This window comes from Erpetoichthys calabaricus, chromosome 8 (assembly GCF_900747795.2).
Source record: "Erpetoichthys calabaricus chromosome 8, fErpCal1.3, whole genome shotgun sequence".
Classification (NCBI taxonomy): Eukaryota; Metazoa; Chordata; class Cladistia; order Polypteriformes; family Polypteridae; genus Erpetoichthys; species Erpetoichthys calabaricus.
The window spans coordinates 184,354,287-184,368,012 of NC_041401.2; positions in this window are offsets into that span (position 1 = coordinate 184,354,287).

Here is a 13,726-nt window from a genome sequence, read left to right on the forward strand (position 1 = left end):
GGCTGACCCTGAGCTCTGACCCCAAGGGGTATGCGAAAACTAACAAATTCCTAATACAAGAAATTGTATAAGACAAAATAAAGAACAAAAATTAAACCATTAATCACAGTGAATTTTTTCATACTAATTAAAAGGAAAAAGACTCTTTAATGTCAAAGTGCAAATAGACCTCTGCAAAGTGGTCAAAATGCAAATATAAAACGTAAAATACGATTAATGTTTTATAATAAACAAAAAGGTGAAAAGTTCCAAGAATATGTTTTATATATGACTGGCATCGTCCAATTGTAGGGTCAGACATCTTGGAGGTCTGAAAAGACAGATTATCTTATTCTAAGGCCAGCAGCATGGAACCTGTCCCTCACTGTCCTTACAATGATGTGGCCATTTTGTCTGCTGGTAGTTTCATCAGTAGCACGGGGGGTAATGGGCAGATCTGAAAGGATCTCTCAGATGGACCGGCCTGATGTGTTACCTCTGCTCTGGTCTGATCAATTCAAGGGCAACCAGATCTTGGACAGTCCTCCATCCTTCCTGGTCTGCTGAAACTTTCCCTGCAGTTGGGGCAAAGTGGAGGAGTCTGACATATCTACCTGCATCATACAAAATGGTCACTTCCCTTCCTTCTGGTGATATTTGAAGTATTATGGGTTGAGTAGAAAATTGACTGCTTGTTTTCTTTGTCTTGCTGTGACCAAATTCCTTTTTCTAAGGTGACTTGATCAGGTGTAGAAGCTTCTTGAGTAAAAGTGCAGAAGACAAAAAAAAGTTGTAACGCCCTAATGCACAAGCTGGTTTGCTGGCAAGAGAACTCAAAGTAATAGACAGATGGAGAAAATTTTGCATCTCTTTTCTCAGCATTATAGCTCTCATATACTGACTTTCATATTGATCTACCGTGGATTCAGGAAGTATTCAGACACCTTCACTTCTTTCGCATTTTGCTATGTTGTAACCTTGTGCTAAAATCATTTAAATTATTCTTTTCTCCACATCACACAATGCTCAATTCCCCAAAATCATAAATCAAAAATAGGATTTTAGAAAATTTTGCAAATCTATTAAAATAAAATACTAAAATAATCCATTGACACAAGACTGTTTACTATGAAACCTGAAATAACGCTATGGTGCACCTCATTCTATTGATCATCATTGAGATGTTTCTACACCCTTTTTGGAGTTCACCTGTGGTCAATTCAATTGATTGGACGTGATTAGTAGGGGCACACACACCAGTCTATAGAAGGTCCCACAGTCCCACAGCTGAGGAAAAACTATGCCAAGAGGTCAAAGGAATTGCCTGCAGAGCTTAGAGACAGGATTGAGTTGAGGCACAGATCTGGGAAAGGCTACAATCTAACCATCTAATGGACTTTCAAACTGTGAGAAACAATTCTTCTGGTCTGATCAAACCAACATTAGCATTACATCGGTAAAAATCCAGGCACCGCTCATCACCTGGGCAATACTATTTGAAACTGAAGCTTGATGGTGGCCTTGTGGGGCTGCATTAACTCAGGTGGGACTATCTATCTATCTATCTATCTATCTATCTATCTATCTATCTATCTATCTATCTATCTATCTATCTATCTATCTATCTATCTATCTATCTATCTATCTATCTATCTATCTATCTATCTGTTATATAGTGCCTTTCACATCTATCTATCTATCTATCTATCTATCTATCTATCTATCTATCTATCTATCTATCTATCTATCTATCTATCTATCTGTTATATAGTGCCTTTCACATCTATCTATCTATCTATCTATCTATCTATCTATCTATCTATCTATCTATCTATCTATCTATCTATCTATCTATCTTATACAGTGACTTTCATATCTATCTATCTATCTATCTATCTATCTATCTATCTATCTATCTATCTATCTATCTATCTATCTATCTATCTATCTATTTATCTTATATAGTGCCTTTCATATCTATCTATCTATCTATCTATCTATCTATCTATCTATCTATCTATCTATCTATCTATCTATCTATCTATCTATCTATCTATCTATCTATCTATCTATCTATCTATCTGTTATATAGTGCCTTTCACTTCTATCTATCTATCTATCTATCTATCTATCTATCTATCTATCTATCTATCTATCTATCTATCTATCTATCTATCTATCTATCTATCTATCTATCTATCTATCTATCTATCTATCTTTTTCACTGTCTAATGTTTAGAAAGCCTATGTTTTCCTAATGCTTCCACATGTTGTAACACAACATGCTGTTTGTTGGTATAACTGAAATTAAAGATTTCTTCCAAATCACATCAATCTTCCTGTTTGCCTTATTCCCATTAATCAATTGCCGGTACATTTGAGAAAAAAACAAACATAAATTACAGATCTAACTAATTAGGCACAAGAATAAGTTGCCCGTGTTTGATTTCTCTTTTACATTAGATTCAGTATTATTTTTCTTTATCTCTTCATAAAGTTGTTTAGGCTTGTGGAATATCATAAGTTAGCAATATAAAAGACTTCTTAAGTAAATATGTCTGTGGTTAAAATATAAATATTATGCAGGCATTCATTATATGAATGTGGTAAAAATCAAATTAGAGCCCCTGCTGACTACTGCGGATCCATGCCCAAATTATTTACAGATAACTATTGATGCAACTTTCAAAGAAGATAATCTGGAGACTTGCCTTTAATTGCTGAGTGGCTTCCAGTACATAAACTTTATTATAATTACAATGGCCTGAAGCCATGCGACCCTGGCTTTTTATTAGTAGCCCGGCTATTGAGTTAGGTGCACAGCCTTAGCCCTCACAAAATGACAAAAAATGAACCTGCATTTTACTTGGAGCCTCCCCTTTAATATTGTCTGATTACGCACAGCAGTTAAATCAAGCACTGTGTTAGTTGTACAGCACATTATTTGTTCTGAACATTAAACTGTTTGCCCCGTAACGGACTGGTGTTGTTTCCTACCTGGCATTGAGAACTGCTGCCTCTGCAACCAAGAACTGACCTAAGTGGGTTTCAGAATGAGGGGAGACGAGGAAACAGCTGTTCGGGAATGGTGTCCCACTTCACATTGAGTGTTTCTGAGAGAGGCTGCAGCCCCCCAGCCCTCATTCTGCTGCCCTGAACTGGACTGAACACGTATGGCTTTGGAGTGATATGTTATTATACTCGATAAGCTGTTTATCACCGCTGGCACACAGCATGCTTCCCTCAGCAATAAATAAATAAATACACTAATTATATCAAATTAATAACAAGGTAGTGCCGAAATCATCATTTATTTTGATAACAAATGTAGGTTTCTTATTGTGTCAGATTATAATCTTCTTCATTGATTTGCTTTCTTCACCTTCATTAGTATGGCCATTTTTCTCATTTATATTAGGATTTGTATATATAAAATGCAATAAAAGACATTCCATGGTTAAAATTTGAAGAAAAATAACTTTATATGATGATTTGAAGGATGCACAAAATATAGCATACAAACTAAAAAACAAAAATAAAGTCCAATTTTCTAATAGAGCATAAATACAAAGGAAAATCCAGGCCCATGCACACATGTAAAATACGAGTAATTAAATGATAATGACATAGCGATAAAAAAAAAAGAGAGAGAAAGAGGCCAGCATTTAGTGCCCTCGATTGAAAGGGATTTTAAAAGAAGGCATTGTGTGCGACTCGATCACGGAGAAGGAGTTAAACGGAAGCCTCTCTAAACCCATTTTCTGGTGTTTTGTAGTCTTCTGCTTGATAAAGCACTTAGAAGGCCTCGGATCCTTTAGGAATTCATTGTGTTGTTCTGGTCACTCAAATGCTGCCCTGTTGGATATGAGGTCTGCCTGGTGTCTCCTATTCCACTGGGGGCTAACCATAATTAGATCAGGCTGCACATTTAAAGCCAATAATTAATTTAAATAGATTGGTCATTTAAAACAGAATAAAAAAAGCCTGCCCAACATTTGGTGCTTTTGATTCACCTCATCTGCAAATTTCAATTGCTAGAGCAGTCTACCATGGCGCTAGAAGCATAAAACATTCGGGGGGCTGAAAGGCTTTAAGAGGGTCCCAAATTTAAAACGAGTTATCTATCCTTGGCATACTAAGCACACAAATATGGTGCGTCATATTGCTACTGACCGTCTCTACCAACGACATGCTTGGTGCTGCCGCTCTCTAATTCACGTTGTGTCTTCACTGCCCCTCGCCCTCTTCTCAAATTAGGAAAGACTATGTGTGCGACGTGCAGAACCCGCAGGACTATCATACAGACAAAGATGGGAAAAAAGTTATTTTTCAATCCACCGTATTATGTATTACCCATTGTAATCGAAAAAAAAAAAGAGAAATATGAATGGACAGCACAACTGTTTTTCAGTGGTCTTCAGTGCGTTCTCAGCGTCCAGGGAAGTGATTTATATTCTGTATGTTTTTACCAGATTTGAGAACTGGCTTTCATAAGCAGTGGCTGTGTTGGTGGTACACTTCTTTCACAGTTATAAATTGCATTCTTTCTGCTTCTTTTACAAATTAGAACCAGAGCTTTAGCCAAGGACTTCAGTTACAAGCCGGGAATTCACCCTTATAATCAGTTCAAGAGCACTGTCTAGTGGCTTTAAACAACACAACAGACACGCTTCTCCCAGCCTTCAGCTTAATTACTCACTCGTTCAGATCTGACGATCCAAATGTAAATGTTTTATATTCTGAGACCTGCGCCTGTTAATGCACATTTAATTGGAGTTTAATTGTATATCAAGGTCTGTTTAAAATCTAATCTAAAAAGAAAGAAAGAAAGAAAGAAAGAAAGAAAGAAAGAAAGAAAGAAAGAAAGAAAGAAAGAAAGAAAGAAAGAAAGAAAGATGTATTTTAACAAATTACTGTATTTCAACAATCATAGGAATTCATGCAAAAACATATTAACCTTAAAAGATTTATAGGTGTAGTCAGAAAAACATAATCTTCTTGCTGCTTTTATTCTACCAAAACACTATATCAAATTTCAAAAATGAGTAATAGCTTTTTTAAAAAATTGAAATTGCATTTCAGTGGAAATCACAATCTGAAATATAACAGCACAAATAGTATCTACATTTTTAAACAGCATATTTCACATATATCTATTATATAGTATCAATATTTTATATACTGCCCATTATTAATACCTAGCCATATCTTTACTGAGCCTTGCATGTTTATTTATCTATCCTTAATATAGTGCCTTTCACAGTAAGCATCATGGCTTTTTTATTTATCAATATTTTATATAGTGCCCATCATTGCTAATTGTTTGTTTATCAATATCTTCACAGAGTCTTACATATCCATCTAGCTACTGTATACTGAAGCACCTTTCACAGTAAGCATCATGGCTCTTTATTTATCTATATTTTATATACCGCCCATCATTATTAATTTTCTGTCTGCCAGTGTAAAGTATATCTTTATAAAATCTTGCATATCTCTCTAGATATTTATTTTATAGTGCCTTTCACTAGTGAGCTCCTTGGCCAATTATTTATCTATATTTTATATAGTGCCCATTATTACTAATTGTTATTTTATCATATATCTACATTGAGTCTTGCAGATCTACCTTGTTAAATATTATATAGTGCCTTTCATTGTAAGCACCATGGCTGTTTATTTATCTATATTTTATATAGTGCCCATCATTACTAATTGTTTATCAATATCTTCACGGAGTCTTACCTATCTATCTAGCTATATATCATATAATGCCTTCCATAGTTAACATCATGGCTATTTATCTCTATTTTTAGTGTCCAACATTACAAATTTTCTGTCTGTCAGTCTACAGTATACCTTTATAAAGTCTTGTATATCTCTCTAGATATTTATTTTATAGTGCCTTTCACTAGTGAAAATGGTGGCCATTTATTTATTTATATTTTATATAGTGCCCATTATTACTAATTGTTGTTTTGTCATATATCTACATAGAGTTGTGCATATCTACCTTGATAAATATCATATAGTGCCATTCATAGTTACCATCATAGCTATTTATTTCTATTTTCAGAGCCCATCATTACTAATTTTCTGTTTTCCAGTCTACAGTATATCTTTATAAAGTCTTGCATATCTATCTAGATATTTATTTTAGGGTGCTTTTCCCTTGTGATCATCATGGCTATTTATTTATCTATATTTTATAGAGCGCCCATCATTACAAATTGTTATTTTATCATATATCTACATAGAGTCTTACATATCTATCTAGCTATATACAGTATTATATAGTGCCATTCATAGTATACATCATGGCTGTTTATTTATCTATATTTTATATAGCGCCCATCATTACTAATAGTTTGTTTACGAATATCTTCATAGAGTCTTACATATCTATCTAGCTATATATTATATAGTGCCTTTCATAGTAAGCACCATGGCTGTTTATTTATCTATATTTTATATAGTGCCCATCATTACTAATTGTTTGTTTATCAATATCTTCATAGAGTCTTACATATCTATCTAGCTATATATTATATAGTGCCTTTCATAGTAAGCACCATGGCTGTTTATTTATCTCTATTTTATAGACTGGCCATCATTACTAATTGTTTATCAATATTTTCATAGAGTCTAGCTATGTATTATATAGTGCCTTTCTTAGTTAGCATCATAGCTATTTATCACTATTTTTAATGCCCATCGTTACTAATTTTCTGTCTGTCAGTCTACAGTATATCTTTATAAAGTCTTGCATATCTATCTATCTATCTATCTATCTATCTATCTATCTATCTATCTATCTATCTATCTATCTATCTATCTATCTATCTATCTATCTATCTATTATATAGTGCCTTTCAGCAGTGAGCATCATGGCTCTTTATTTATCTGTTTTTCATATAGTGTCCGTCTTTACTAATTGTCTGTCTATAGTATCTTTATAAAGTTTTGCATAGCTATCTGTCATTGTGTTGAGTGTGTAATGCATGCTGTCTGGTCAGTAAGATCTTTGGGGTTTCTTTATTTATATGGGTGTTCAATTAAAAAGAAAGAAAGATTTTTTTTTTCATTTCATACATTCTTTTAAATGATGAGAATTGGGAAAAAAGAATGGAAACCATTAACATAAGAGTTAATTGACAACAGTTTCATAAACAAAGTTATAAAAAAATTAATTAATCTGATTATTTTCATTCATTTTCTTTGGAGAAAATGTAACATCATTTTAGTTTATAAGCAAATTTATGAAATATAAAACTGATCATCGAGTGAGCAGAAATCACAATCTGAAACATAAGAGTAGAAACAGAGTATTGATGTCTCAGTATGTTGTTAACTGCCTTTACTCCTTTCAGACTTTCTGTCGATCCAGTATATAGTGCCTTAATGCCTCTACCTAAATACACGTATCTGTTACTTCTACTATAAAGCTCCTTCTCCATGCTACACTCCACATGGGGCTCTGCTTTGCAAGGTTTGTGGTTTGATGTGCTAACTTCTTGTCAGTTTATGAGTCATACAATCCTACAGTTTTAGAATGGGGCAGTCGGTCTATCCCTCAGTACCATCAGGACACAAACCTGCTTTGAAGGGGGCATGATGACTATGGTGGCAGAGCAGGACCCATATCAGGACATATCTTTATTAATTGGAAGACAGTCCATGACTGGGCACAGAGAATGAAAGAAACTGGGTTGGTTACCCAGAGGAGAAAAATAAAGACATGGGGAGCCTGTGCCCACTCAGCACAGAGTGACATGGGGGAGAATCAATCACAGGGGTCCAAAAAAACAATGCAGCAGTAGCAACTCTATAATTTTCATTATTTTGTTACTCCACAACATAACCAATTGAAGTAATTAAATACATGTAATTTGCTCTTTATGCCACTGAAACAATTTAACAACTCCTTATTGTTCATTTGATTGCGTGTATGGAAGACGCTTCTCTGTCGTATAATGAATAAAAACACTGTGATTGGTTATGATTAATTGATTGATTTAACCTTAATAATATTAAATATAAAGATAAATTAAATTACTTATTTTGTTTGCAGAATAATCATTAATAATCCAAAAACCGCAAGTGGTAATGTGCTCCAAACAACAGCATTTCATTGAATATAAAAATTAAAATAGTTTAAAACAGTCCATCTTGATGTATAGTGAAAATAAATTAATTTTAAAATCTGTGTACTTCACTAAAATGTATTAGAAAAAGAAGACGAGTTTAAATGGTGAGCATGAGAACTGATCAGGACAACATTTGAGGCAAAATAAAGCATATTATGCGTAGTAATAGTAATATCTACTCAACTCATGCGACATTTCACTTTAATTAATCGACAAACAGTAAAACACAATGGACGGAACTAAGCTCGCTAATTGGATTTAGTTGATTGTTATTTTTGTATTTGTTTTGCTAACGAAATTTTGCTTTTACCCTCTAACTTTTGACCTGGTGTCTATCTTGTTATTCAATAAATACTACTTGAAAGATAAAGATCACCTCAAAGATAAGCCAAGACATAATTGATGAATGGCGGCGGAGACGGCGGCATCATTTAGCGCTGTTGCGGCAGCTTCACAGCCCCAGGACACTGGCTCGGGTCACCGGCGCTTCACTTTTGTGTGGAGTTGGACTCCGGTCTGAGGGGGGTTCTCTTCGGGTAGCCCTGCTTTTCTCGAACATTCTAAAGACGTGCTTATTGTGTGTGTATAGGATCCTTATTGTCATATATATATATATATATATATATATATATATATATATATATATATATATATATATATGTAGGTAACCACCCATACAATCAGATTGTGACAATGCCGTGAATATATATATATATATATATATATATATATATATATATATTGGGAACAGGAATGCTTGCGTTATAGGACATGGCAACTCCGCTGTGAACCGTAGTGTGCCCTGCATCCCGTCCAGTGTTGGCTCTTGCCTTGCTCTGCTGCCGGTCACCATGAAATGGATTCAGTTGAGGTGTTTTGATAATTATTGAATCGGTTATGGAAAACCTCCAAGATAGTTAATATATCATCTTTTACACTCCAGTCACAACATTGAACCCATTGTTACCTGCACCCCGATCTAAACATAAAACCCCGAAATATTGAATACATATAGCAAAATATATTTCGATTTGTGTCTGTCTTCTCCGTTTTTCTTCCCACATCTCACAGCGTGTTAGTATAATTAGCAATTCTTACCTGCCATCATATAAATGCAGGTTTGTGTCTAAAGTTGATCCAGGGTTGGTTCTGATGCTGCCGCGCCCCAGAGATGCGAAAGATTTAAACATATCATTAGTCAGAGGAATGTGATTTATTTATTTATGTTTATATGTATGGATGGATGTATGTATTTATTTTTTTGGTAGTTAGTTAATTTATTTGGCTTGGCGATGAAACTTCGCTCCTGCTACGCCTGTGTGTGCGTGTGTGTTTGTGAACACGCGCGCGCGCGCCCTTAGCGACTGGCGCCCTGTCCAAGGATTGTTCCTGCTTGGCGCCCGGTGCATGATGGGATAGGTTGCAGATTCACCCGCGACCCTGCACTGGTTAAGCGGGTTTGGAAAATGGAAGGACGGATTTATCAATATATTAAATTAATTGGGAGGATCTGCAGAAAGAAAGTACTCTGCGAGGAAGACCCCTTGGCTTTGTAGTGCTTAAGTGTAAGTGTCTGTGTCAGTATTTGGAAGACTCAGAAGCCAAAAACTGACCTCATATTTATATTTAGTGACACGCCACCTCATTCTGTGGCGGACTCAAATATGAAAGTCGATATGAAAACGAGGATGAGGCTGGCATCACAAAGCCCCGTGTATAAACAAGGTATGAGGCATAGCAATGGCATGTTTCACAAAAAATAAATACATTAAAAGAATTTAACAGAGAGTAAAGTAATAGATAAACAAACAAAGAAACAAATAAATAAATAAAATCAGTCATCGTACAACAATCCACGTTATAAATAAGTTTATCAAAACAAACATTTTTTGAATTACGTTGCTACAGCTAATAATTATTACAAAGCATTCATACGCAAAGGCTAATCGCTTATCATAACACATCATATAAGGCAAATCACAAATCATAAAACTTAATGACATCCCCGTTGCCCTGAAAATTCAATCCAATAAAACCTAAATAGTAGAATAACAGAAGGTCTAATTTATTTGCAGCACCTCTTTAAAAGACTGGCCTATTTCGCACCGATTGATTTTTAACGTTCATCACGGGATAAAGGAGTCGTGAATGCATTGCCTAATTCGTGTTTTTAGGTGTATTACTCATAATAGGGTTTACTAACAAAACTGCTATATTTTGTTAGTGCATGTAATGGGGTCTGTTAGAAGCATCTTAGTGATGGTCAACAAGCCAGCCAAATAGTGCGAATGCCCCTTTGTCCGGCAGTCGATACTCCAAAGTCTTCCTTGTATTTGCATGTTTGTCTTTTATTTTAAACGCAAACGTGACTCGATTTGAAAATAGCTAAAAACCCTTTCCAAAGCCGTTCAGCCAAATTCTTCATCTGCGGGTTTGAGCGCAACTAGGAGCGAAGTATGGACAGGATGCTAAGCCATCGCAGACTCCACTTACAAGCATTTGTGATGCGGGACAATAATACAACCGCACTTATCCAGACACGAGGATCAGGTGCGAGCTACACAAAGAAAGTGATGAGCAGCGGGTTAAATCAAGAGAAAAGTTAAGTGTGGCGGCAATATTACAAGTATCTCCGCTTGATCCCAAGATAGATTTGTGAATATAAAATGATAATCAGTCGAGCGTCATTCCCTAGTGGGTGAGCGGATAGCCTATAGCGATCGTGGGCTCCTCTGGCTTAAACATAAAGTGACAGAGGCAACTCCAAGCAGTCTTTCCTCCTTGTGCGGATTTCATTTCTGTATAAGCAACATCATTAAATGAATCATTATGGCTATAGAGCAGACAAAAATAAAAATATCAACTCAAATATGGCTTGAGTGTAAACCATCTTCAGGGAGAGTGAGGTAACCTCCGCTCTCTACTCCAGCTGACAGATTTGTGCATGGATCTCCATTGGTGACTGTGACAGTTTCAGTTTTGCTTATAAGGCTAAGTGACATCAAGATGACTCCCTGATCCTGTCTGTTTACTTTTCTTCACACATATATCAATTCTTCTTCTTCTTCTTATAGTATTATTATTATATTAATTTAGTGAACATACATGTACATGATCATATAAAAACGTCTGTCCGCATTTGTTGCACAGGGGCTCAGTGATTAGTGATGTGATTCACAGCTCCATAATACTGGATTGAACTTTTGATTACACAGGTTGTTCTTTTTTAAACCTGGACTTTTGCTGTGTTCCATTTACTTTCGATGTCAGAGCTGTGAATGACGTAAGTTGACTGCGTTCCAGTAAAATAGTTGGAAAACCAATATGAGTGTGTTCAGGAATACGTCTACAGTGCTGACTCCATTGGAATACATTCCATTTATATAGTGCTTTTCTCACAATCTATCTATCTATCTATCTATCTATCTATCTATCTATCTATCTATCTATCTATCTATCTATCTATCTATCTATCTATCTATCTATCTATCTATCTATCTATCTATCTATCTATCTATCAGTAGAAAAAACACCTTTATTCAAATTTCTTTGTGGGTTGTTGTTGAAATTGCTTTTTCAGAAGTTATTTTATTTTTGGAATAGATGTGTCTAGAAAAAGCCAAAATAAATGTGCGCTTTTTGCTAGGCCAACTTAAACTGCCAATTTTCAAAAGAAGGTATAATAAAATAAAGAACACTCTAATCACTGATGCTACGTTAATGTTAAAGGTTCTGTTTCATAGAAGAATGAACTTGGATTTTGCCTATTATAAAGTTACACATCAGGTTAAAGAACTTTGAGAAAAAGAAGAAATTAATGATGTTTTTTGCTCTGTTGAAGTTTTGCATTTTAAATTTCAATCCCTTTCTGAAAAAGTTGTTATGAATTTCCAGATTGTTTATTACATACTGTAAATATAAATAACGGTTTCTGTAAAATTATACTAATTATATTAAGCAGTACCTTTTAAATCAAATAATCTGTTATGTAGTGCCTTTAACATCTATCTATCTATCTATCTATCTATCTATCTATCTATCTATCTATCTATCTATCTATCTATTATATAGTGCCTTTAACATCTACTTATCTATCTATCTATCTATCTATCTATCTATCTATCTATCTATCTATCTATCTATCTATCTATCTATCTATCTATCTATCTATCTATTATATAGTGCCTTTCACATCTATCTATCTATCTATCTATCTATCTATCTATCTATCTATCTATCTATCTATCTATCTATCTATCTATTATATAGTGCCTTTCACATCTATCTATCTATCTATCTATCTATCTATCTATCTATCTATCTATCTATCTATCTATCTATCTATCTATTTAGGAGTACAACCCAGAAAATATAGACACAGGGATTTTAAAATGAAAAAAATAGAAAAAGCTACAATTCGTGTCTTGCAGTTTCATAGTCCAGGGTGAGCCAAAATGAAGTATCACATTTCTCAAGGTCATTACATGAGGTACAGACAGCCAGGTGGGTTGGGGTGGGGGTACTTTGTAGATTGGAGAGACTCTGCGGGTAAACACTGTTGCCTGGGTCCATTGCCAGTGGCAGCTTTATGGGAAAGTGGCAAAGATAGATAGATAGATAGATAGATAGATAGATAGATAGATAGATAGATAGATAGATAGATAGATAGATAGATAGATAGATAGATAGATAGATAGATAGATAGATAGATAGATAGATAGATAGATAGATAGATAGATAGATAGATAGATAGATAGATACTTTACTAATCCCAAGGGGAAATTCACATACTCCAGCAGCAGCATACTGATAAAGAAAATATTAAAGAGTGATAACAATGCAGGTATACAGACAGACAATAACTTTGTATAATGTTAACGCTTAACCCCCCCATGTGGAATTGAAGAGTCGCATAGTGGGGGGGGGGGGGGAAGAGGGGAACGATCTCCTCAGTCTGTCAGTGGAGCAGGACGGTGACAGCAGTCTGTCGCTGAAGCTGCTCCTCTGTCTGGAGATGATCCTGTTCAGTGAATGCAGTGGATTCTCCATGATTGATAGGAGTCTGCTCAGCGCCCGTCGTTCTGCCACGGATGTCAAACTGTCCAGCTCCGTGCCTACAATAGAGCCTGCCTTCCTCACCAGTTTGTCCAGGTGTGAGGCGTCCCTCTTCTTTATGCTGCTTCCCCAGCACACCACCGCGTAGAAGAGGGCGCTCGCCACAACCATCTGGTAGAACATCTGCAGCATCTTATTGCAGATGTTGAAGGACGCCAGCCTTCTAAGGAAGTATAGTCGGCTCTGTCCTCTCTTACACAGATCATCAGTATTGGCAGTCCAGTCCAGTTTATCATCCAGCTGCACAACCAGGTATTTATAGGTCTGCACCCTCTGCACACAGTCACCTGTGATGATCACGGGGTCCATGAGGGGCCTGGTCCTCCTAAAATCCACCACCAGCTCCTTGGTTTTGCTGGTGTTCAGTTGTAGGTGGTTTGAGTCGCACCATTTATCAAAGTCCTAGATTAGGTTCCTATACTCCTCCTCCTGCCCACTTCTGATGCAGCCCATGATAGCAGTGTCGTCAGCGAACTTTTGCACGT